Source organism: Elephas maximus, chromosome 10, assembly GCF_024166365.1.
Source record: "Elephas maximus indicus isolate mEleMax1 chromosome 10, mEleMax1 primary haplotype, whole genome shotgun sequence".
NCBI lineage: Eukaryota > Metazoa > Chordata > Mammalia > Proboscidea > Elephantidae > Elephas > Elephas maximus.
The window spans coordinates 38,167,519-38,194,020 of NC_064828.1; positions in this window are offsets into that span (position 1 = coordinate 38,167,519).

A 26,502-nucleotide genomic window follows, 5' to 3' on the forward strand; every position below is an offset into this window, starting at 1 on the left:
TGGTGGGCAGCTTCTATTAGGTGTCCTTTTCCTTCTTGTCACTTCTCATTTTGCCATAAGACTCGAACGATGCTGTTACTGCCACGGGTCTCTCCCCAGCGATAGTCAGGCACAAGCAAAGCAAGGAGACCATCTTGTTCTTATATTAAATATAAGCCCCAAGGGGAATGTTCCCGCACACAGAGCACACTGTGTTCTTTAGAGTTGTCGCAAATGAAAAAAAGAAAAGAAAGTCTGTGTGTATTTGTTGATGGTTTTAAGACATTTCATTTCTGAAAACATAGAGATAATATGAAGCCATAAAAAGGTTCCCCCAAAACAAATATTCCTTTCTGTCTTCCCGCCTCCCTCCCCCCACCCCTTCATGAAATAAAGCCTACTCTCCTCTTTAGGGAGCCCTTTCCTGCTCAGCTGTCATTGAGCCCTCGGGGGAGTTTTTCTCCTGGTAAATTTTCACAGCCTAATAGATCTGTTCCTGGCCCAATGTGTTTTTCTGGAGGCTAATGTTTTCCTCCCTTTTAGGTTTATCCCCCTCCCGATTTCTTTCTCCCAACTCCAGTGGCCAAAAAATCAGATTTTCTGGAAACAGCTGGGGCTACAGAGAGCATAGGCCTGGAGAAAGGAAGTTAGGTCATTGTTCCCTTACAGAAACCCCCTCTATTGCCTGAGTACTGGGTCACCCTGTGTTACTGCCTTTGCCGTCTCTCAGAAATCTCATATTAATTTCTGAGAGGCCATCGCTACCAAATAACCAGATATGGTGGCATTTCAATACTAAATTAAAGAACATGTTACTTCTAAACTCTGTTTGTCAAAGAGATTCTGAAATTGATATTTTACGTTTACAAATTATTTAAGACATAGCATTTACATTATAAAGATTCCAGTCATCCCAAAAGGACAGAGCTGCCCTTTCCTTGTGCATTAACCTGACCACATTGCCCACTCCTCAGCCACTGAGGTGTGGAGAAGAGAGCCAGAAATTGCCCGTAATCATGCTAGGTCTTTCTACTATATAACCAATAGGTGCTGTCATTATTTCAGTTTTTGAAGCTCTCAGGGCAGCGTTGCCAGTGAAGATAATGGGGCCTATTATTTTCAATGAGCTCCATCAGGAGGTTTCAGTGGGTCTGCTATCACTTGAACAAAGAGACACTGGTAAGCAACATGGCTTTCTTGTCATCAAAATGGCTGTTAGTTTGTGTGCAGCAAAAGAACACACCTTTTCCTTTTCAGCCCTGTTGGATTTCAAAGGGCCAAGAAAGACAGTTTAGAAAGAAACAAGTCTGACTCCTCACCCTTTGTCCTGGCTGGATGTATATATGAGCATCTTTCATTTTCTAGAATCTATAAGCTCAGGAAAATGAAACCTGCTTTACCTTCATTGCCTATTGCTAGCCAGAAATAAGTTCCCATGATAAACATATTCTGAAAGGAAATAAAATACAAAAGCAAAAAACAAAAAAAACTTTCATCCAGGAAGTTGTTTAGATGATGGCTTAGTTTGGGGGGCATATTGAGAGATTCTGTATCATTGGTTCAGGTTTGAAATCTCTTTACCACCCTATTCCAGACCTTCCTGTACTTCCCTCAACTTCAGAAGTGTTCCCATTTATTTTATAGCAATAGCAACTAAGCCCAATCCTATAGCTTCTTTTGTCTGCATACTCACAGAGCCTTAATACTAACCTTTTCTAAGACCATAATAGTAAGATTACTACTCTAACTCTTCCTAATAGTGGGCTATTTCAGGATTGATAAAGTATATCTTTCTGAGTTTTATAAATATGAGATTTTGTAAAACAAGTTCACATAATAACAGCTCTATCAGAGTTTATTAAGTAAAAAGGAAAACCCAGCAAAATAAAACATCAGCCTTTGAGTGCTTTTTATGTGCATGCTTCTAAACATGTTATATATTTACTCATTTAATCTTCATAACAACCCAAAAGGAAGGGCACTGTCGTTATTCCCGTTTCACAGATGAGGACATCCTTCAACCTAAAGAGACTAAATAACTTGTTGAATGTTACTCAGCTAGTAAGTGCTAGAATTGGAGCTGAATCCCTGCAATATCATTCTGGAGTCCACAGAATGTGGAAGGGCTCTACCTGTAATTGAACTGTTACAGAATTGTTTGAAATATTAACTGTTTAGTCTTTGGTTTGTGGGAATTCTTCACCCCTCACCCTATTACACTTATCCTTCCTAAATATCTTTATTCAAGCTGTTCCTGGTCCATTTCCTCAAGAGAATTTAGGTAGAAAGCAGAAAATAGCTTGCCAATGTTTCTGTAGTGTTTCCAATAGTTTAGTGCTTGGCTACTAACCAAAAGGTCAGTGGTTCGAACCCACCAGTGGTTCTACGGGAGAAAAAACCTGGTGATCTGCTGCAGTAAAACATTCCAGACTAAAAAAAAACCCTATGGGGCAGTTCTAGTCTGTCATATAGGGTTTTTTTAGTCTGGAATCTCTATGGGTCTCTATAAGTCAGATTCAACTTGAGGGCACACAGCAACAGCAACAAACTCCATTAAGTACATTATTTTAGATGCCTTGCTGGTAAAACCATAAAAATGGAAGAAATGCCTTTGAGAGAAGGAGAGAAGATAAAAAGTGGTGAATTAGCAGGATTCACTGCGGGAATGAGAGATGTCTCAGCAAAGGTCCCTAGCAGGGGTATTTTTGGTGTGTTCAAAAGTTCTGTGGAAGCCACATTGTAATTTGCAGACCATCTAGCCTTCAGACAAGTGAGGACCATCCAAAGCCTGGGCTGCCAGGATCTCAACTGTGTTGCCTTCCCATCAGCTCCAAGGAAGACTGAGCTTCACGGGCAGCCCCCACTTGACCCAGTGAAATCCCATAAATATAATAGTCTTCTGTGTGCCTGCAGAACTGACTTGTCCCTGTTCATTTATCCTCATCTGCAATGTTCTAGAATACCTATAATCCCAAGAGAAGAATGGGTGATGGAAGGGAGAGGGTGGTTCTGAATAGAACCAGTTTATGATCCCCTGAGTTAGGACAGTAGTTGGATGCAGCCCTATTACACCAGCTTCATCTTTTGCTATGTTTGAAATAAGTACAATTAGGCTTTGGGTAGATGCAGGAGAGAGTGTTCCACAGTTAGTCTGACCACTTCAGCTGTCTCCTTAATAGGCGTGGGGTACTGCAATATGAATTGACTCTTAAAAACAGTATTATCAATAAATGTTTGGAAATGATTGGAATGACTGTAGTCAGGTAGCAAAAATCCAATGTTTTCACAATCCTTCCTGACTTCTGGTTTATGGCGGTGTGTTTGAGGCACAGATGGGAAAAGCTGTTTGATTTATCTGTGTGTCCAAAATGTACAGTTCAATATGGACAAGGTTATGATATTTATTTGCTTCCTTATTGTATGTTAACTCATTCTCAAAAAGGTTTGAGATCACTAATGTCTGAAACAACCTAGCAAAAATAATTTCCACAATGGATAAATATGCTCATAATTCTATTCCACCTTTAATTTGCCACTAATTTTATTACCATTGGTATTCCAATTGCCTCTTCTCATCAGAAATTTTCATTTCTTTCTAAGAGACCAATAGTGTCAACATTTTGTTTTATCCTAAAGTACTCTACTTGCACAATAGTACCCAACACTCTACCATGCACAACAGTTGTGAACTTCTAGTATCCATTTTTTTGAGGAAATCCATAGGTACCAATTGAGAAACAGTTTTAATTCTCATGGAATCTAGATTTCTGGGCTCCATGGAGTTAGGGTGACCCAACCAGGCCATTACTCTGATATCTCCTTTTCAAATCTGAACATTGAGAAAACTGGTCTCCTAAAGTCACCTTAAGTCAAACAATAACATAGTAAGTAGCTTAGTGAAGTGTATTTTGCCTTAGGAATTGGGCTCTTTTGAAGAACTATCTACATGCAATCAGTTTTGAGGAACAGAAACTCCAAGGTCAAACTAGAAGTTATGTTTTAGAGTAAACTGTCATTATATGGGCGCTCCTTGGAAACTCTATCGGACAGTTCTACTCTGTCCTATAGGGTCGCTATGAGTCAGAATCGACTTGACAGCATTGGGTTGGTGGGTCATTATATAAACACTGTTCTCATTTTTTTCAATGGAAATGTCAATAAGTTGGGGTAAAAGAATCTTTGGAAGTTCTTTCATCTTTGGAACATTTTTGACCTCCTAGTCAAAATGCTGCCCCAATTCTCAAATCATATATTAAATGACTTCAATCAATTTCTGTTATTGGCTTAACACAAGTAATGTGTGCTTTCTGCCATGTTGATGATTTGTGAGTGAAAAAAAGTTGAAATGTACTTATTCTGGACAGATTCCTCCTGTCTTGATAAATTTTTCTACTGTAAAATAGCTTGGCTGGGGAGTACGGTGGGAGGTTCCAGATCCAGGCCTTTTGGGGTTCAGATTTAAGATAAATGTTTGTAAAACATGACTTAGTCTATAGAAGTCCACACCAATGGCTTACTTAGATGTGGTTTTTCATAAATCACTCTCACACATTTAGCAACACAAACTATCTAAAAATATAATCCACCAGGGTTCTTTTCCCATACACCTGTCTGACTAATTAAGTTTGTCAAAATATCAGGCCACATGGACAAATGGAAACATTGCAAATCAAACACTAAGAGATCAAAGCAAAAAATATCTTGAGGTATTAGTTGACCACAAGTTCATAAGATACCAACATTTTGACAAGATGTTTAAGAAGATAATGTCATTTTATAATACATTAATAGATGCATAGTGTCTAGTTTTGAGAGATGATGAGTCTATATTTAAAGTGTGTTTTTTTTTTAATTTTAATTCAGGCACAACATTTTAAAAGGGGCAATGACAGATGAGTCATAAAAAGTAACCAGGGAAGATAAGAACATACATAAAGTGAAACAATCATAGGGGTGGGAGACGTTTGTTTTGAGAAACAGCATCTCACAAAAGTTGTCTTCAAGTATTTGGAAGAGTCTGTAGTGAGGGACACATATTTTTGCTTCAGAGTCTTCCTTTTCCATCTCTGGAAAACACATTCATCTCTCCATTTCCATTGCCGCTGACCTAAAATACATTCTTATTGCAATAGTTTTGTAATTAATGCCACTGCACGTCATCTTGTATTTCTCCCTCATAAACCCTTTACAACACACCAGAATTATCTCTCTAAAACACAAACTTTACCATGGCATTTCCCAGCTTGAAAATGTCCCAGTGGCTCCTTATTGCATGGAAGAAGCATGAACCTCTCATCCTTACCTGGTTTCTGCCTATTTCTCACATTCATTTCCTTCTGCTCCTCTCCTGCCCAAACCCCATCCATCTCCCTTTCCCTAAAACTATGCTTTGGTTTCTTAGGGCCAATTGCTCTAAAAGACTTCATACTTGAGAACCTGTGTTCCTTTTAGCACACTGTTCTGTCTGCCTGGAATTCTTCATCAACTCCCTCTACCACCTCCCAGCTTGAAGCAACTAAAATATATCATCTCTACTATGAAATCTACCCCAAATTCCAAACGCAGACTTCAGGACCTCTTCTTCAGTGCATCCCCAATGCTTTATACATAATTTCCAGATTACTGTTCCAAGTGAATGTGCAAGTCTGTCCACTTTGCCAAATTTTCAACTTCTCAACTTGGTGTCTTCTTGATCTACGGCAAGGCCTGGGTCAAGATAAAGGCTCAATTATTTTTTTAGTGAGTCAGGGAATAAGAATAATACACTGAGAGTTAATACATGGGGGTAGATATTGGTTCAAAGTAATATAAATTATGATAATAATAGCTAGCTTTTTAAAGGAACCCTGGTGATGTAACAGTTAAGTACTTGGCTGTTACTCTAAAGGTTGATGGTTAGAACCCACCCAGCAGCTCCATGGGACAAAGACCTGGTGATTTGTTCCTATAAGGATGACAGCCCAGAAAACCCTATGGGACAGTTCTATTCTGTCACACGGGTTTACTATGAGTCAAATTGACTCTATGACACTGAACATCAACAGCAAATACCATTTCTAAACAAACACCATTTCTAAACACCTACATTGTGCCAATCAATGTCTTAAGAACGATCTTGATCCTCACCATAGGCAGTAGGTTATTTGCAAATGAAGAATCTATGAGTCAGAGAGATAAAGTGGCTTGGTCAAGAGCATATCACTAATAACGGTAGAACTGGGATTTGAAGACAAATCTCTCAGACTCTAAAATCCATACCCCAAATCATGTAACAAACTGCCTCATTTAAACCACTTAAGAATCAGAAGTGGGGGCATTGTGGTTCAGTGCTAGAATTCTTGGCAGTTCAAATCCGCCAGGCTCTCCTTGGAAACTCTATGGGGCAGTTCTACCCTGTCCTATAGGTCGCTATGAGTCGGAATAGACTCGATGGCACTGGGTTTTTTTTTTTTTTTTTTGAGTTAAATTGCTGACCAATATACCTCAAGCACAGCCACCATTCATCTGTCATTGGAGGCTTGCATGTTGCTATGATGCTGAACAGGTTTCAGCAGAGCTTCCAGACTAAGGGACTAGGAAAAAAGGCCAAACTACTTCTGAAAACCAGCCAATGAGAACTCTGTGGATCACAATGGTCTGATCCTGTTACACAAGTGGTTGCCATGAGTCAGAGGCTGACTGGATGGCAGCTAACAACAAGAATCAGTTGATTCTGTGCCTTTTTTGGCAGGTTTATGTCTGACCATTGAAAGTGAGTGTTTCATTCTCAGAAATACTATAGAATGATAACTTCAATTTTTGGAAGATTAGATTAGGCTCAGTTATGGACCAGCATAGCTGTGACTTGGCAGGGGTTTAATCAGCCCCATTTTACATAACCTCCACCATCCCCTTCCTAGACAGCCCCTCACATATTTTACAAAGACTAAATAAAATTGAGTCCCTGGGTGGCACAAATGGTTAAGCGCTGGCCTACTAACCAAGAGGTTGGTAGTTCGAACCTGCCTAGAAGAACCTCTGAAGTGAGGCCTGGCAATCTGCTTCTTAAAGTCTCCAGTTTTGAAAACCCTATGGAATGCAGTTCTACTTTGCACACATGGGATCACCGTGAGTCGACATGGACTTGATGGCAATTAACAACAAATAAAACAATGTCCTTGTAAATGGATAGAGTCTCAGGACACATACCCTAGCCTCATTTGCCCTCTTACCAGACTGATGCCAGGAGCCCTTCCTGCAGAGAAATTTGAGAGCTGCTACTGGCTGCATAAGGAACCCTGGTGGTGCAATGGTTAAGTGCTTGGCTCCTAATCACAAAGTCAGCAGTTTGAACCCACCAGCACTCTGTGGGAGAAAGATGTGGCAGTCGGCTTCCATAAAGATTACAGCCTTGGAAACCTTATGGGGCAGTTGTACTCTGTCCTATAGGGTTGCTATGAGTTGAAATCAACTCGATGGCAATGAGTTACTAGCCGCATGGGCCCTAGCACTTAGCATCCATTGAAAAAAAGAACACTCAATAGAAAGAACACACAATATGTGTATAAATTTTTGTATGAGAAACTAACTTGATCTGTAAACTTTCACTTAAAGAACAACAAAATTAAAAAAAAAATAGGAAGAACACAGAGATACAGAGAACACTAATTTTTAGGGCCTCTGCTTAATTTGCATTACCTACATTCTACATTATTCTCTTCTCACTATCCACAACTACTTTTCTTTTTGAATCTACCACAAACTTAGTTATTAGAACCAAAGGCTCTTGCTTGTGTTCTTGGCTATGTGAAACCCTAAGAAACATTCTGAGGTTGTTTACTGAAAAAAATTGCTTACCATTTGCTTATCTTCCTACCATGGGATATATGCAAGGAGAAGCTGAAAGCATTTATCTTCCTCCTCTGATAGCATCTTGCCATCTGTGGTGCATCCAAGAGGACCAGAGAGGCCTGCATCTATAATGGCTGTGCTTTAATATTCTGGATGCTACTGTAGATACCAATAGATTTGGGAGGGAGCCAAAACCCAGGGGAATAAATGGGTAAATTCAGCTCAGTTACCTGCCTTTAGATGACTTGCCTGAAGTAGAACATCCTAAAGTTTGCAGGTTTCTACGTCACATCTTTTAAAATAGCTCTCATTGTGTGGTGGGCTCTGCTCAAGAAATGGAACGTCAAAGGTGACTCAGCCTGGCTGAAGCAAGAAAAGTTTAATTCAGAACATAATTTACTTTCCTTTATTTGCACACTGCAGTTCTGGGGAATAAAAGCCATTGTGGAAGCAAAGGACAATTTGTTTTTTGGTTGTTGTTGTTCTGCACTGAATTTTTAAGGCTTTTTTAAAAAAGAACAGAAACAGATGAATGATACCAGATTCAGTGCAGCTTAAAACTAAATACCTCCAGCTCTTTCCCATGATAAACAGAAACTAATCTTGGCTCTGTGCCCCTGAGCACAGTGCTGTGTGTACTTGGTGAGCCAAATCCTCTTCCTTGTCTAGGGGAAAGAAGTCCAGAAAGACATGGGCAGTGATTCTCAGGGAGGTAGGGATTGTAAAAGATATTCAGTTGTGAATACTTCAGTCTTCCTCCCTCCCCTATCCCCAACAGAGATGTCTCCCATTGCCTTTTAGTTCTCTCTGTCTCTCTAAACTTCCAAGAGAGATTTTGAATTTGTCATACAAGTGTCTGGGCCTCTTTATGCATCTTGCAGGGTCAGGGGAACATCACTGGAGTGGGGAGACCAGGAAAACTTACATTTACACTGAAAGGAAAAGAAAAGATCTAATAGAGCCAGGCTAGCCTCAAAGGAATCAAGAGCAACATGAAATGTGCTTCTCTGAGAGTTTTTGCTGGCAGTGGATTATAAGGTATGGACGCAGAGGTTTTGAGGGGAGCAGTAGAGTGTGAGTATTGATATGAATTATGCATTAAATCCCTTGGACCTTCTTCAAGAAATGTTAGTAAAGGTGGGATTGCTTTTAATTACTTTTTAATTGTTGAGCTATTTCTTTGAAAGTGACGCTTCTCAGAGAATACACAATGTCAGGTTCCAGTTTCTAATAGGAATTAAAGAAGAAACTAAGTCTAAGGCCAGTAGAGACAATGCAATTTCTTCTGTCTTTACAATCCTTCTCAAATCAGGAGTGCTTCGTGTGGCCTTAAGGACTCTGTGAAGTCTTGCCATGGAGTCCCAAGAAGAATGTTTCCCCAGGACATGGTGAGGACGATCAGAAAATTCTCTGTGCCAAACATTATCTCCACAATATTGGCCAGGACTTCACTGAGGGCCACGGGACAGTGAGATGCATTAGGACAAAGCACAGGAAACAATTAATGTTGTGTCAGGTATCTACCAAGTGCTCCCCATGGGTTCAAGACAAGAACAGTGTAAGGCACAGCTGCAGCCATCTGGGAAGCTAACAATCTGGCTAGGAGATTACAGGTTATGCTTGGGACACAACCAGAAACTAGAAAGAACTGAAAGAGTCAAGGAGTCATGTTCAGTGGGCAGCTAGCTCAGTAGGACCTTCTGACCTACTCCCAATCCAGGTACCAAGAACATCCCAATGCGGAGATTGCAAGCCCGTGGTGATCACCATCCATCATTGGTTAGCGCACTGGTCCTTTGGGAAAGGGAGATTGACTTCCTTGACCCTGGTTGGGGTCCACATTTTCATGCTACTCTGGACACTGCAAAATTAGGTAGCTGACCCTGAAGATGCGCAGTATTCAGATAGGAGAAATAGAAGAAGGGAATGGACTTCCAGCAGGGGAAATGGAACTGGCATGGTAAAAAAAGGAGTTATTTCTTTCCTTTGTACGTATGAAGACTCATAAGTGCTTTCTCAGCTCCAGACAAGAGAGATCATAAAAGGATAATTACTGTTTCCCACATAATTATTGATTGACTCTCCAGAACCCATAAGTGATTCTTTTCACTCTTTTATTGTTCTACTATAAAGGCCAGAAAGTTAAAATACTCAACTTCCCACTCTACTGCACAGCCAGGGCCAGGCTGCAGCATAGTTACGGTCAATGAGATATAGTCAAAAGTCCCTGGGGTTTGCTTTGCCTCCCAAATAAAAACGAAAAACCTTAGTAGTAAGGCTTCTTCCTCACCCTTCTTGCCAGAAATGCCAGTATAAGGTAGAAATTTTGTTCTTGCAACCCTGAGATAGGAAACATGAATGCTATGGAATACATGGTAAAGACGGAAGAGCTTAGAGATGGAAGAAGCCTGAGTGCCTAGTGGCATCACTGATACACCAAGAGGAATGAATTTCTACCCTTTAACTTCCTGTTTCATGAAATAAATAAAACATTGTTTAAACCATGGTAATAGAATCGTCTGTTATTTGCTACAAAATGAAATCATAACTCATATACCTTTCAATTCAACAGCAATGCCCTTTATTACCTTTCCCATATCAATTACTTATCTTCCCATTTAGTTTTTGTTAGTTGCCAGTGAATCAGCTCTGACTCATGGTGACCTTATGTATAACAGAATGAAGAGCTGCTAGGTCCTGCACCATCTTCATGACGGTTGGTATGATTGAATTCATTGTTGTGGCTATTGTACCAATTCATCTCATTGAGGATTTCTCTCATTTTTGTTGGCCCTCTACTTTACCAAACACAATAGTGCTTCAGGTTCTCATGACTCCTTCTACAAATTCAACGTCTCCCTGAATTTGTAACAAAGCCTCCATTTACATGAGTGATGCACAATACCTAAAGTCCCATATTGATTGCCACATGCTTCCAAAGGTATGTCCCACAAAAAAAAAAAAAAACAGCCTATGAAATTATTGAAACCCTATTTAGCCCCAAACCATTACTAGACACTTGTCAAAGCCAAGTTTGTATGCTTAGTAAATAGGAAAACAATTTCTGTGTATATTGTGATTCTACAGTAAATATGGTGACAAACTGCAGGATTGGATGCTTCAATTTATGACTTAATCTATGTGATTCTAAAACAGTTGGTTGACAAATACTATATATACATATACATATATTATATATATATCTATTTAAACTACTTCAAATCAAGGCAAGTAAAAATCAAGTTAATTATTTTCTAATTTTTCCCTTTTATATTTAGTCAAACCAGTTTACATTCTAGCATTTTGATCATATCATATATATTGGCACTATCCCAAAGTTAGCTTTTTAATCTGTATTCTGAATCTATTTTAGATGCTTTTGAAACATATTGCTATATTATGAAGAGGTAGCGATATTTGCTTATGATTTCCTTTTGGCCTAACTGATATGTCAGTTAGGACGCATTAGGCTTCCAGAAAAACACACCCAAATTACAGTGTTTTGAAACGCTCCTTAAGTACATGCATTACTTAATTACCAAGAAGTCTATAGGTAGACAATTGCAAGGTCAGTTTGGCAGCTCACTGATTTGATAAAGGACACTAGCACTTGCCATTGCTCTAACCCTTCACCCTTAGTTTGCTTTCATCCTGAAGTTTGTCACCTTATGGTCACAATATGGTTGTCACAGCTCCAAGCACGTCACCTTCACCCAATAGCATCCAAAGCAGAAAGAGAGGGAGAAGTAAGGTTAAAAAAAAAAAAAAAAATTCTCCTTGTACAACTTTCTCTTTTATTAGAGAGGAAATTTAGTCCCAAAATTCCTCAGCAAACTTCCTTTTTGGGAAATTATCCCAGACCAATTGCTGCAAAAAGTAAGAGAAGTGCCATTATTAGCCTAGGCTAATCATGACATGTCCTTTTGGGTTAAGCATACTGCCACATGACCAGAATCAGGATTTTGTTAACAAGAGCAACACTTCCAAAGTCAAACAGACAGCCAGTTGCAAAGCTAAAGAACAAGGAAAGAAGCCATCAGCCCCTGAACATGGAACATTATGTATTATACTCCACCGTATTCATATATCCTCATTGGTAGTTAAATATCAACAATAAATCAATTGTTATATAAGCCCATTTTTGTTTTTCATAAGAGGCAGCATTCATTTTAACCACAGCGACTCTAAAAAGACTTCAGATGGTTATAAAAATGCACATCCATGTAATTAACAGTATATATAACACTTATTTATTCAACAACATTTTACTGAATACCTACTAAGTGCCAAGCTCTAGTTAGATACATAATATGTATCAAGGAAAAAAAAGGAAACCAATAAAGAATCCTGCCCCTGAGCCATTACTGGAGGGAACAGACAATAAATAATACCCAATAACTATTATTAAGACCCTCTCTGTGGCAGGATTATATGTCTTACATTTTTTTACCTGAGTTGGCCATATTCTTGGATTGGCTAATGAAATATTAGTAGGAGTGATAGGTACCACTTCCAAGCAGAAACTTCTGCAATCTCTCTTTTCCCTGTATCAGCAGGAAGACAATTCATCGTGGATTCCAGAATACATAAGCAAAGCCTCAGTCAATCGACAAAAATAAAATGTTGTTGTTCTAAGTGATTGAAGTAGTTTGTTATCAGAGCATGGCCCAGTCTAAGTTAATCAATACTATAAATAATATATGGTATAAAGACACTGATAAGTACTATGGAAAAATGAAAAAATAGAACAAAGTGTGGGGGAATAGGATGGCCAGGGTAGAGCTTATGGCGGAGATGAGATTTAAATTTCCATTCTAAAAGAAAGTGAGGGAATTTGGCCAAGAGAATATCTGGGGAATGAGCATTCCAGGTAGAAGTACCAACCAGAGGGAAGACCCTCAGGTGAGAGAATGTTTGGAGTATGTAGGGAACCAAGGAGTCTTCTAGAGGCTGGATTAAGTAAGAAAGAGAGAAAGTAGTAGGAGATATGTTCAGAAGGGTAATAGAAGGACAGAGGGAGTAGGGCTCTGGAGGTCAAGGTCAGGATTTTGGCTGATTAACAAAAAACAAAACAAAAAAAAAACCTGTTGCCGTCGAGTCCATTCTGACTCATAGCCACCCTCTAGGACAGAGTAGAACTACCCTGTCAAGTCCATTCTGACTCATAGCCACCCTCTAGGACAGAGTAGAACTACCCCTTAGAGTTTCCAAGGAGGGCCTGGTAGATTTGAACTGAGGACATTTTGGTTAGCAGGCGTTGCAGTTAACCACTACACCACCAGGGTTTCATTTGATTACTAAATACAAAGCCACTGCAGACTTTCTAGCAAAGGAGTGAAGAGTGCTAACTTAAATTTTGTACCTATCACATTAGCTGTCATGCTGAGAACAAACTGTTTAGGGACAATGTAGACCAGGGCAACCATTTAAGAGGCTATTGCAGCAATCCAGGCCAGCTATGATTGTTTTTGAACCACAGAGATAGCTGAGGGGGTAAAAAGATCTGGATATATTTTGATGGTAGAGAAAATAGGATGTACTGATGGGCTGGGTATGGGGTGAAGAAAGAAGGCTCTTTGCACCTTTGATAAAATGAAGTGTGCCCCACTACAAACAGTAATACTCATTCTGCTCTCTAGTAGGTAGGAGAACTATTTGGCCGTCCCCACTGACCACGTGGAGTACCAGCCAACTGTGCCTGATGAGGCTGTGAAATCCCCAACTGCAGACCACCAGTCAGCAGTGTTAATAGGAGATATATATGAAATATAAATGGACAACAGAAAATGACCAGTCCACAAAGAAAAGAATCTGAACATTCTTGCAGCAGTGCTTTCATCATATATTGTACTACTATATGGCATATGGAAACCCTAGTGGTGTAGTGAAGTGCTACGGCTGCTAACCAGAAGGTCAGCAGTTCGAATTCACCAAGTGTTCCTTGGAAACTCTATGGGGCAGTTCTACTCTGTCCTACAGGGTTACTATGAGTCGGAATTGACTCGACTGCAATGGGTTTTTTTTTTCCCCCCTGTGGCATACATATAAAACTATTTACTTGTTTTATTATTATGTAAAGCTTTCATAGCATTTTGCAGTAAACTTTTTTGGTTTCACTAAACTAAAAAAAAAAAAAATACAAAATTCATGTTTAATAAATAGGTATTGAGTTTCCATTCCTCCAAGAAAGTTGACAAGACATACAATTTAAACAAACTCATCTTGACATTTACCATCCTCCATAGGTGTCTTAAGGATAGCACAGGTCACAGAAAAAGCAGATGACAAAAATGTGATGAAGAAGTTTCAATGTCTACTTCAAAGCCAGTTGTGATTTTAAGAAGACTGTCCCGAAAAAGATGTGTGCCTGCCAAACGTGCGTTTATATCTTACCCCATGAGGAATGACTTTTCATTTAGATCACTGCTTGTTATTTTAAATTATTTTTGTTCATCTTCTATTTCTTGTGGCCCAACAGTTGAAAAATGTTGTGTACAGAAGTGATGGTGGTGTTACATGAGTGTCATCAAATTCTCCAAAAAGAAAATCAGTTAACCCAGTCGTGGTTTGGTTACTTTATTCATCCAGTTAGAATAAAAGTGTTTAAAATGTCATTCCTTTTTGATAGTGATATTTCTAGCATTCTAACATTATTCGGTTAAGTCCAAAAATGAAGATAAAATTATTTGTTTTGTAACGAAAATTTTGGGGTATACAGCATCATGAGAAAAAGAACAAAGTTCTTACTAATTATGAAACTTATAAAGCAGAACTATATTTGGACTTGATAGGGGAACACATGTACTTTAAAATTGGGTCCAAAGTTTTGTTGATATTCTATTAAAAATCAAAATGGAAGTTGTCAAAACTTACAAATAATTTTTGTGTAAACACAGAAAAACAGCTACAAAAATAATATTTAATTTCAAACAAACAAAATAATATATCAGCAAGGCAAGTCATGCCATGTTTGAGACTGTGAAGAACTACGTTGTTAATCAACCTGTGTTCTACAATGGTAATGATTTTTTTGTGTGTGTGAGTTCTCTGAATTTTGGTTGTTTTTCTTTTTTTGAAATAAGTTGAGAAGATTTGGTTGAAATGTTCAATAAATAGAGGACAACAACAACAAAACCCAGAATACCCCAGTTTTTAAAGATTTTAGGGAATTGCAACTAAGTGTTGAAAATAAAGTCTAAAAAAAAAAAGACTTTCAAATTTATACCTGTAAAATCAAGGAGATAACTGAACCAAACATGTGATGACAGGTTAAATGATGTACAAAATTTAATTCTGAAATCTGAAAACTCCACTTTGCAATATCCCAAGTGTGGAAAGATTCATTTCAGGGAGCCCCTATTTTCAACTGAATATATGTATATTCTGTACCAGTGGAATAAAATTGCAAAGTCCTGTGATTCTGCAGCATTTACTTTTGGTGAAACATTTCAAAATAATTACATGTAGAAAAAATTATTAGACTAAGTTTTCCTGTAAAAATAATTGTCAAAGAAAAGCCTTCTTGGTGGAGACACAAGGAAAGAATTTGTGGCATATTTGAGATGAATCATATATGCACTTTAGTGAAAAAATTATAATTGAAACATCCTCTATTTAACAGGATCTTTTCTGAGCTTCCTAGGCACCTTGGTACTCATGTGGGTAATATTTTCTCATTTAGAAATATAGCGTAAAGAGAAGAATCCATTGAATATATCAGTATTTTAAAATTTCTGTTTTGAATTTTTTTAATTACAAGGATATATTTTATTTTTGAAAGAATGTTATATTTAAATATGCTTTTGAATGCGATCATTTGTAAGTCCATGTTGTTGTTGTTGTTAGGTACTATCGAGTTGGTTCCAACTCATAGCAACCCTGTGCACAACAGAATGAAACACTTCCCGGTCCTGCGCCATCCTTACAATTGTTGTAATGTTTGAGCTCATTGTTGCAGCCACTGTGTCAATCCACCTTCTAGAGAGTCTTCCTCTTTTCTGCTGACCCTGTACTCTGCCAAGCATGATGTCCTTCTCCAGGGACTCCCTCCTGACAATCCAGAGTATATAAGACGCAGCCTTACCATCCTTGCTTCTAAGGAGCATTCTGGTTGTACTTCTTCCAAGACAGATTTGTTTGTTCTTTTGGCAGTCCATGGTATATTCCATATTCTTCATCAACATCACAATTCAAAGGTGTCAATTGGTCTCCAGCCTTCCTTATTCATGGTCCAGCTTTCACATGTGTAAGATGCAATTGAAAATGCCATGGCTTGGGCCAGGGGCACCTTAGTCTTCAAGGTGGCATCTTTGCTCTTCAACATTTTAAAGAGTTCCTTTGCAGCAGATTTACCCAATGCAATGCGTCTATTGATTTCTTGACTGCTGCTTCCATGACTGTTGATTGCGGATCCAAGGAAAACGAAATCCTTGACAACCTCTATCTTTTCTCCATTTATCATGATGTTGCTCATTGGCCCAGTTGTAAGAATTTTTGTTTCCTTTATGTTGAGGGGAAACCCTGGAGACATAGTGGTTAAGTGCTATGGCTGCTAACCAAGAGGTCGACAGTTCAAATCCGCCAGGAGCTCCTTGGAAACTCTATGGGGCAGTTCTACTCTGTCCTATAGGGTTGCTATGAGTCGGAATTGACTCTATGGCAGTGGGTTTGGTTTTGTTGGTTTTATGTTGAGGTACAATCCATACTGAAGGCTGTGGACTTTGATCTTCACCAGTAAGTACTTCAAGTTCTCTTCACTTTCAGCAAGCAAGATTGTGTCACCTGTATAACGCAGGTTGTTAATGAGTCTTCCTCCAATCCTGATGCCCCATTCTTCTTGGATTATTTGCTCAGCACACAAATTGAATAGGTAGGGTGCAAGGATACAACCCTGACACACACCTTTCCTGCCTTTAAACCATGCAGTATCCCCTTGTCCTGTTCAAACAACTGCCTCTTGATCTATGTACAGTTTCCTCATGAGCACAATTCAGTGTTCTGGAATTCCCATTCTTTTGCAATGTTATCCAGAATGTTATGATCCACACAGCCGAGTGTCTTTGCATAGCCAATAAAACACAGGTAAAAACCCTTCCGGTATTCTCTGCTTTCAGCCAAGATCCATCTGACATCAGCAATGATGATAGTGAATCTTTCACTATTGCAACAAACTATAGTTTACTCCAATATTAATAGTTTATCCACATCTATGTTACATTAAACTTTGGCTACTGAAAAAAATATGGTTGCAATTAAGGGTGGCCATGAAAATGATTCTGAAGTATCCCAAACATGTTAAGCTAAGGTATTAACATTAAGCTTCACGTAAATGATGATTTACAATGTGTTTTTATCTCTTTTGCTTCACAAATCCTAAATGGGCAAATATAAGTGGCTTATATTTTTGCTAATGGTATAAACAGTACATGCAGTTGCTGTTGTTTTTGTTCACTGAGTCGATTTCAACTCAACGCAACCCTGTAGGACACTCACGCACATACACGCACACATATAGTGCTAGGAGCTCTGGTGGCACAATGGTTAAGTGCACAACTGCTAACCAAAAGGTGGGCAGTTCTAACCCACCCACCCACTCCAAGGGAGAAAATACCTGGTAATCTCCACCATAAAGATTACAGCTTAGGAAACCCTATGGGGCAGCTCTATTCTGTACTATGGGGTTGCTATGAGTTGGAATCTATTCGACAGAAAACAAAAACAACATTAACAGTATATAGTGCTTATAAACTTTCAGCAATGTATTTACAACCACTGTAGTAGTCACCAAGGTTACAATAACAAACAAGTACATACGAATTTAGCAATTGTGAAATTTGTGATCTAGTGGAGTATATAGACAATTAAATGAGCAATTACAATGTCAAAGGTAGTACAACTTGTAATGGGAACACATACATGGAGCAGCTTTAGCTCAGACTTGGGAAAAGGTATAAGTCATGGAAATTTTCTGGATAAAATAATGTTTCAAGTGAGACCTGGAGAATGAATATATGTTAATCAGATGCAATGTTAAAAGTCACAATGCATGTGAAAATCCTGAAGGTCAGAGAAGGAGAAAGATCATAATATTTTCTAAAGACCAAAAGAAGCTATGTGCCCTAGTGTGTTTGGAGGGGATGGGTGGGCATGGGGACACTGAGGAAGGCATGACTAGTGGTGGGGATCAAGAGACAGGCATCCTAAAATTCACTGAGTCATGATACAAAATAAGACTTTATTCTAACGTTTGCGATTTGAGTTTTAGGGTAGTAGTAGGGGCAGAAACTAGAATACAGTGGATTGAAAAATCAATTGAAAAAGAAGAAATGGTCACAGAAAAAGTTGGTCAGTGTTTTTCAAAGTCTTTCTTTCCAAAGGAAAGGTTAAAAAGAGAGAGGCAGTTAGAGAAGAATGTGGTATCCAGAAGAGGTTGTTTTAAAGTGAGGCTACACTTGAGCATATTGAAATAAAAAATTGAGATAAAGGAGCCTCAAATGTTTGCTGAGTTGAAGATACGGGGAAGGAATCCTTCTCCGTTCATAGAGTGAATGCTGAAAAGGTAAGAAGGAAGGAGATGGGGGCACAGGTAGAGAGATTAGCCTTGCACAGTGAATTCATACACTGAAATGAGAGGGAAGTAAAAGAAGGTGAGTGCAGTTGCAAATAAGCTGCTTTAGTTGCACGAAGTTGAAAAAATTAAATTAGTAGTCTTCTATTTTCTCCTTGAAGTAGGAGGCTGGGACATATGCTGAGGTGTGAAAAGAAAACTGGCAGGAAGAGAGGTTTACGGGGAAGGGGAAAAAAAAAGGAGATCTGAAAATAGCTGTTGCAGAGAATGGGAGACAGAACTAATTGGGGAATCAATGAAGCCCAGTTGAGGTTGGATATCATGAATTTAGAGCAGCATCAATCTAAAGTTTCAAGGTTATCCAGCGGTCCTTATCCTTTCGGGTGTAAGTTCAAAGAAGACAGGCAGTTAATTCAGTCAAAATTAGCTTTTTCTGCGTGGATGTTCCAGAAGGACAATGGAGCCATAAGCACACATGCTCCAATATAAGGCAGATTAGGATAAATGCTACATGAATGATACCGACAATGATGTCTATAAGTATTCAGAGAAGAGGCAAGTCACCATTGGTTGCATTTATCAAAGAGAACAGTGAGCATTTGCTAAGACAAATGGGAAATGGCAGGGCATTCAAGGTGAGGGAAATTCACAGGTGATGGCTTGGACATAAAGAGAGCACAGTGCTCTTAGAGACAATGAAAATCATTGCTGAAATGGAGTCCTTGGTGAGAAGTAATGTGAGCTGTGTTAGATAGGTAGGTGTGACCAAGTCTGGAGTGCCCAAAAGCACAAAGATACATATGTGTTCATGCACGTACATGCACGTGTGTATGTGTGTTAAGTTTGGAGCCATCAGAAACCTTAAAGCAAAGAAGTGATATTTGTGTGCAGGGGTGGTGGATTATGAATATACACACACACCTCATTAACTTATATCCTTTTATCAACATTACAATTTTATAAACTCCTTAAGAAAAGGGACCAGGTCTCATTTATCTTTATCTCTTACCTTATATAAAATGATTATAATTTGCTATTATAATATTCTATGCCAAGCAAAAGTATTTTAAAATTCAACTTAATCTTTAGTTTTTGTAAAAGACTTGTTTCTTTAATTCTTTCAGCAAACATTTATCAAATGCCAGCTAATGTTCTAAGGGCATGGAAAAAAAAAAAAAAAGAAAAACCCCGCTCTCAATGAGTTTCCCTATTATTGGCAAGACAGAGAACAAAAAATAAATAGAAAAAATACATGGTATGCCGTGACTGGTAAATTCTATGGAAAAAAATTAAGATGGGAAAGGAAATGTCAGGGCCTGGAGGATGTTTGATAATTTTAAATTGGGTGGTCAGCGGAGGCTTCACTACGTAGTTGACATTTGAAAAAGACCTGAAGGATGCAATGAAAAAAGCCATAGGAGCAATCTGAGGTGATTGTAAGGGCTTTGGCTTTTATTCTGAGTAAGATGGCAGGTCATTAGTGGGTTTTGAGCAGAGGGGGGACTTGATCTGATTTATGACTTAAAAGAATCACTTTAGCAGCTGTGCAGATCATAGAATAGATCGGTAAGGGTGGAAATGGTGAAATGAGTTATAACACAATTGGAGTTATTCAAGCGAGTGGTGGTGATGCTGTTTTGCACCAAGGGTAGCAGTGCCATTGGGATAGGCAGTTGGGCTATGGATCTATCTTCAAGGTAAGGTCAACAGGATTTGCTGAAGGAATAGGTGTAAGATATATAATAAAAAGTGAAGTCAAGGATTGTGCCAAATATTTTGGTCTGAACCAAAGGATGGATTTCCCATTTACTAAGATGGGGAGGAGTGTAGGTTTGGCGATGAAGTGCAGGGGTTTAGTTTTGGACCTAGGAAGGATGAAATGATTATTATAAATCCAAACAGAGATGTTGAATAAACTGCTGGGTATATGAATCTCCAGTGCAGGGGCAAGACCAAGATGGGGATATGAGTTTGGGGAGTACTTTATAAATTTTACAATCTATTCCAAATTTAAATTAATGGATTCTCTTCTGAGGCAAGTGCTTCCTATACCTTGCCTCTAAATATATAACAATCCTGGGCAGTGCGAACAGTTAAGCTCAACTACTGGCCAAAGGTTGGTGGTTTGAAAACACCTAGAGGTGTCTTGGAAGACAGCTCTGGCAACTCACTTCTGAAAGGTTAAAAAAAAAAAAAAAAAAAAACCCTATGGAGCTGTTCTACTCTGCACACATGGGGTCACCATGAGTTGGAATTGACTGGACGGCAACAACCACCAACAACACGCTTACCTTGAGAGTCAAGGGTTTAATAGGCGATCATAATGCTTTCCCCGTGAAGGAAGGATTAGGTTATAAGAGACATTTAGACGCTTAGGTATTCATTTTGTTATTATGTATAAAGCCAGTAGTCCAGGGAGGTAAGTAAGAGCCCGGAACAGGTCGTCTTTCTTTCCACTATAGATTTTGATTTTTCCAAGTTCTAAGACTGCTAATTAGACAGAATAAGTTTATTGGAGATTATGTCAATTGATGGGTTGAGCAAGAAGAATTTAAATTGTACTAGTAAGACTTGTAAGTGCCAAGTAAGAACCCAGAGACAATGTAGTCTAACACTCTCACGTTGTAGATAAGAAAACTGAGGTACAGAAAGGTAAGGTGACATTGTCACACTTTTTAATCAGTTTCTGTTACATGCCAATCAGATACCAGCCACAGTACCATGGGCAAAAAGTAGTAGACAAACTTATTTAGTTCATTTAACAAGAAATACATGAGATCATATCAGAGTATCTTAATGATCAATAAATCACTGCCGTGGCCATCTTTTCTTCCATACCTATGTTGGAGTTGTTATTACATGCACATCTGAAATAGTGTTCATAGAGTGAGTTTTGGTATAACAGATTGATCTTTTGGATTTGTATCTCCTAATATAATCTATTTAAAATAGTTTGATATATACATAGGCTAAAACTATGATGAACCCATACAAATTAACACATTGGCCCTAAAAATCAATAACAGTGGTTTCAGGTTAAGGTCTGTTCTCATCCTGAGAGATAAGACCAGTGTGAGGAGATAATGCTGTGTCCTCTGTTATACCTGTGATCCTATTTAAATTCAGCACTGATTAAAAGGTTGAAATAGTATTGCTTTCTTTTGTATTGGTGAGCCCCACATGGAAACTCTGAAGCCCAAATTGATTTACAAAGCCCTATTATTCTCATCTACTTTTTTCCTTGTAAAACTTATAAGCCAGCACGGTATTATTTCACAAACAAAAGCTCTGCAAGGTTATCTTTTTTGTCTGATTCGCCTGGTTGCTCCCTTGCCTACCAGGCCTGCATTACATATTCTGAGTAAGACCCTGTGAACATAATTAAGGGTCACACATGTGGTCTAAGAAGAGGGGATAAGGAATTCATTTCTCAATTTCTCTTCCCTGGGCTACAGACTGGTTTGCAAGTTACTATTCAGTTCAGCAACACAGAGCTTAGAGGAAAAGCCCAAATGGCTACAGCTGCTCTGCATTAAAAAGCAAGAAACGTGAGAGAGAGAGAAAGATTCGATTTTATTTGCACACAAAATGAACATCCACAGTCTGTACACTCTGGGAATAGCTCCATGTTTTGGGTTAGGGAGGTTTTTTAACGCTCTTTTTCTTTTCTTCCCAAGTTTTGCTCAGTTTGTGACACTGTTAAAACTCAGACTACCCTTTTGGGCCTCATTCATGCAAATTGTGGGCTATTCAAAAGGAAAAACATAAAGATGATACAGAAAGGTCAGAACACTGCACTCAGAGGGTGGTTATTAATGATGTGAAGGAATTTGGGGAGCAAGATTAAACCATGCCAACACTGACTCATTTTCACAAATATTTTTACACCAAAATGTGGTTTTACTTGGAGCACCAATGACATTCACTCAAAAGATAAAAATTAAAATGCTTTTAAAGCAAGAAAACATTTATATGGGTGAGCCTACCTTCCAACTGAGAACATCATAGGCATTGATGCTAAAAAAAAAAAAAAAACCTGTTGCCGTTGAGTTGATTCCAACTCATAGCGACCCTATAAGACAGAGTAAAACTGTCCCATAGGGTTTCCAAGGAATGCCTGGTGAATTCAAACTGCCAACCTTTTGGTTAGCGACCATAGCTCTTACTCACTACACCACCAGGGTTTCCATTGTTGCTAGGAAGATATAAAATCAGGAGTCCAGGAATAATTATTTAAATAGGTCAGATAAGGCAATACAGTTAAGTAGACATTTAAAAAAAAAAAAATGTTGTAGAGTTGATTCCAATTCATGGTGACCCCATGTATGTAAGAGTACAGCTGTGCTCCATAGTGTTTCCAATGGCTGATTTTTTGGGGCATTGGATTGCCAGGCTTTCTTTCAAGGTACCTGTAGGCGGACTCAAACCTCAAATCTTTTAGTTAGCAGCCAAGCACATTAACCTTTTGAGCTACTAAGGGATTCCAAGTAGACATTAAAAAAAAAAAACCTTTTGTCATCAATTCTTACTAATGTTTACCCAATGTGTTACAGAGTAGAACTGCTCCATGGTTTTTTTCTTGACTATAAGCTCTGTGGAAACCCTGGTGGTGTAGTGGTTAAGGGCTATGGCTGCTAACCAAAGGGTCAGCAGTTAGAATCCGCCAGACAATCCTTGGAAACTCTATGGGGCAGTTCAACTCTGTCCTATAGGGTCTCTATGAGTCAGAATCAACTCGACAGCACTGGGTTTGGTTGTGTTTTGGCTAATCTTTATGGAAGCAGATCACCAGGCATTTCTTCCATGACACTACTCGGTGTGTTCGAATCTCCAACTTTTAAATTAGTAGTTGAGTACAAACTGTACGACAAGTAGACATTACATCCTCATCTAGAGGGGCAAGCTTAATGGAATTTGTCATACTTGCCATTTTGTTCTTATCCATAGTCAAAGGTTAGGCCTCCAGGAAATGAAAAGAAACTAACCTGGCCTCTTCTGCATGATTGAATCCACCACTTGGGGCAAACATTTTACAACATCTCAATAACAAAAAATCAAGAGTACCAACTTAATTTGTACAGCTCCACCTTAACATTGGTCTCTATTAGTTACACAACATTAGCTAAAATTTTATAGGTTCTATCCTTTTGAGTCGGAATTGGCTAGACGGCAATGGGTTTGGTCTTTTGTTTTTGTTTTTATCCTAGGAATGATATTGCCATTTCTATCCTCTTCCCAAAATTGTCAAGTGCTCAAAGTTGGATTTGGCTCACTCTTTCTCTATAGTGGAATCCCTGTTGGCATGTTGGTTGAGAGCTACAGCTGCTAACCAAAGGGTCGTCTGTTCAAATCCCCCAGGTGCTCCTTGGAAACTCTACTCTACTCTGTCCTATAGGGTTGCTATGAGTCGGAATTGACTCGATGGCAATGAGTTTGTTTTTGTTGTTGTTGTTGTTGTTTTTTCCCTACAATCTCCTCAACTCCAGGACCCTCCCATTTTTTCCCAAATTAAGTACCACAGGAATCCAAGCTACTTCTTTTCATTTTTCCCATCAACATTTACCCTTGTCCTCATGCTCATCTATCTGTTCAAGATAGACAAAGGATATACATCTACGTTCTTCTTTGTCAAGAAGTAAATGACATGAATAATGTTTTCAAATAGAAACCATAACATCTCGGGAGAAGGTGAGAGAAGGGGTAAAAAGGAGGAATAAAAAGGAACGTAAGTGAAGCAGAAATTTTGAGGACTTGCTGAAAGAAAGACAGCATATGGGGATTGGATTGCTGAAGAAAGCAGAGAGAAAAACTTTGGAGAAGGTGAGATCTTCCTGGAGCCCTGAAAAAGGATACAAAAGCAACAAAAATAAGCAACAACAGTGTACTTTAGGTCAATTAGAATCCTTGGAAATTAAGAATATTACCGAAGGTTTTGGGTTTTTTTTTAATCTAATAAATAGACAAAATAATTAAATAGAAAAGACTAACACAAAAAAATTGGTAATTTAAATGATAAAATTAAGGAAGTTTCATAGAATGAAGTATAGAAGACAGTCAGAAAAGTAAAGTTAAGATTCATGCATGATAGAGTAGGAAATTTAATATAATTCTACAAGAAATTATAGAAACAGAGGAAAAGACAACAGAGACAAAAAAACATATAAACGCAAAATACTTTTCCTGAGCTTAAAATAATTTAAGATTGAACAAAGCCCTCAAGTGTCAAGCAGAAGAAGTTTTAAATACCCAGAGTCGTACAGACCCTGGAGAAAGTTTAGAATTCTAAGAGACAGAGGGAAAGCTAAAATCTTTTAGAGCTGAGGAGGTAAGTTCCCAACTAAGGAATGAGAAGTATAACTTCATCAGCCTCCTCATGAATAAAGTCTTCAAAGCATTAAAAATTAAAAAAGAAAAAAATAAATCTTGTTAGGTATTTAGGTGTCAATTTTTGTAGTTATATCTGGAGAATGAGAGGAAAATGTCCACCTTTTGCTTCATTTTAGACCAGGTGTTAGCAAACCATGTTCCACAGATTAAATTTGGTCTGCTGCGTGTATTTGTATGGACTGTGAGGTAAGACCAGTTTTTATATTTTAAATAATTGAAAAAAAATTAAAAGGGAGAATTTTTTGTGACACATGAAAATTATATGAAATTCAGATTTCAGTGTCCATAAGTAAATTTTTATTGGATCACAGCCACATTTATTTGTTTACAGATCACTTATGGCTACTTTTATAATACATAGGCAGAAGTGAGTAGTTCTAACAGCCTGCAGAGTTTAAAATATTTAATATCTGGCTTTTTACAAAGTTTACCAACCTCTATTTTAGACCCTTTGTTTTTAACCACATTCAGTTTAGCCTATCCAAAAAATTGCCCAATTCCATGTCCCTTACCTCAGCAACCCAACTCAACCAATCACTGTCCAGTTGACTCTGACTCACGGTGACCCCGCGTGTTTCAGAGTAGAACTGTGTTCCATAGGGTTTTCAGTGGTTGATTTTTCAGAAGTAGATCATCAGGTCTTCCTTCAGAGGTTCCTCTGGCCTGGGTAGACTTGAACCTCTTGATAATAACAGAATGCATTAACCATTTGCTCCACCCAGAGACTCCCCCATTACCTCAAGCCTCGTTGCTGTCGAGTCGATTCCGACTCATAGCCACCCTATAGTTCAGGGTAGAGCTGCGCCATAGGGTTTCCAAGCAGCGACTGGTGGATTCAAACTGCCAACCTTTTGGTTATCAGCTGAGCTCTTAACCACTGCGCCACCATTATCTTTGCTAGCCTTCCAATGATATCAGGTAGGTAGGAACAGATTTCTTTGACTCAGGGCTACTCTTGGGTCAAACAATTACAGAAAAAAGACTGATGGAAAGCAGAGTATACTTGAGTCAAATGATGGTTATTTCTGAGTTAAGCCTATAAATGAAATTTGACTCTGAGGGCCCAGGTGGGGGTGTAGATAAATGGATGATCATTCATTCTGAGGGTGGAAGTAAACCTGGATCACTTCAAGAGCTCTGGTGTGGATTTTAGCCACTAGGCAATGGCTTCTGGACCCCAATTCATTCCAAATCTTCTGTACACAGCCAAGGTTGTCATAATGTAACCCATCTCCTCAAACGGCCACTGAATAGACTCCTGATCTCCTGAAGAGAAGATCTATCCGTAAGGATTCACATGGCTAAAGTCAAACCAGTTCCTACTGAGCCCAGGGAGATGGTTCGCTCAGCATGAACAAAGGAGCAATCCAGCAGGCTTCCTCCCTTCAAGCGTTTTTCTCTGACTAGAGCAACATGAAATGGAAAGAGAATAGTAACAAAAACAGACAGTTCAAGCAAATGTCCTCTGCAGATAAATTACCTGCATACCCAGTACCGTCGAGTCGATTCCGACTCATAGCAACATGATTTTCATGGCTACTCTCCTCTCAGCCCTGTTATTTCTTGTCTTCACCCAAATTCACAAGGCAGGGATCTCTCTTGCAGGATTCATGCTTTGTTTATTGTCCAGGCTTCTGAGCAAATCTGTAAGAAATTCTAAATCCTTGAGGGGATTTTCCCTTGCTCATTTTTAGGGGCTTTGGCCTTGCGGTGTTTTAAAAGTCACTTGTTTTCCAATT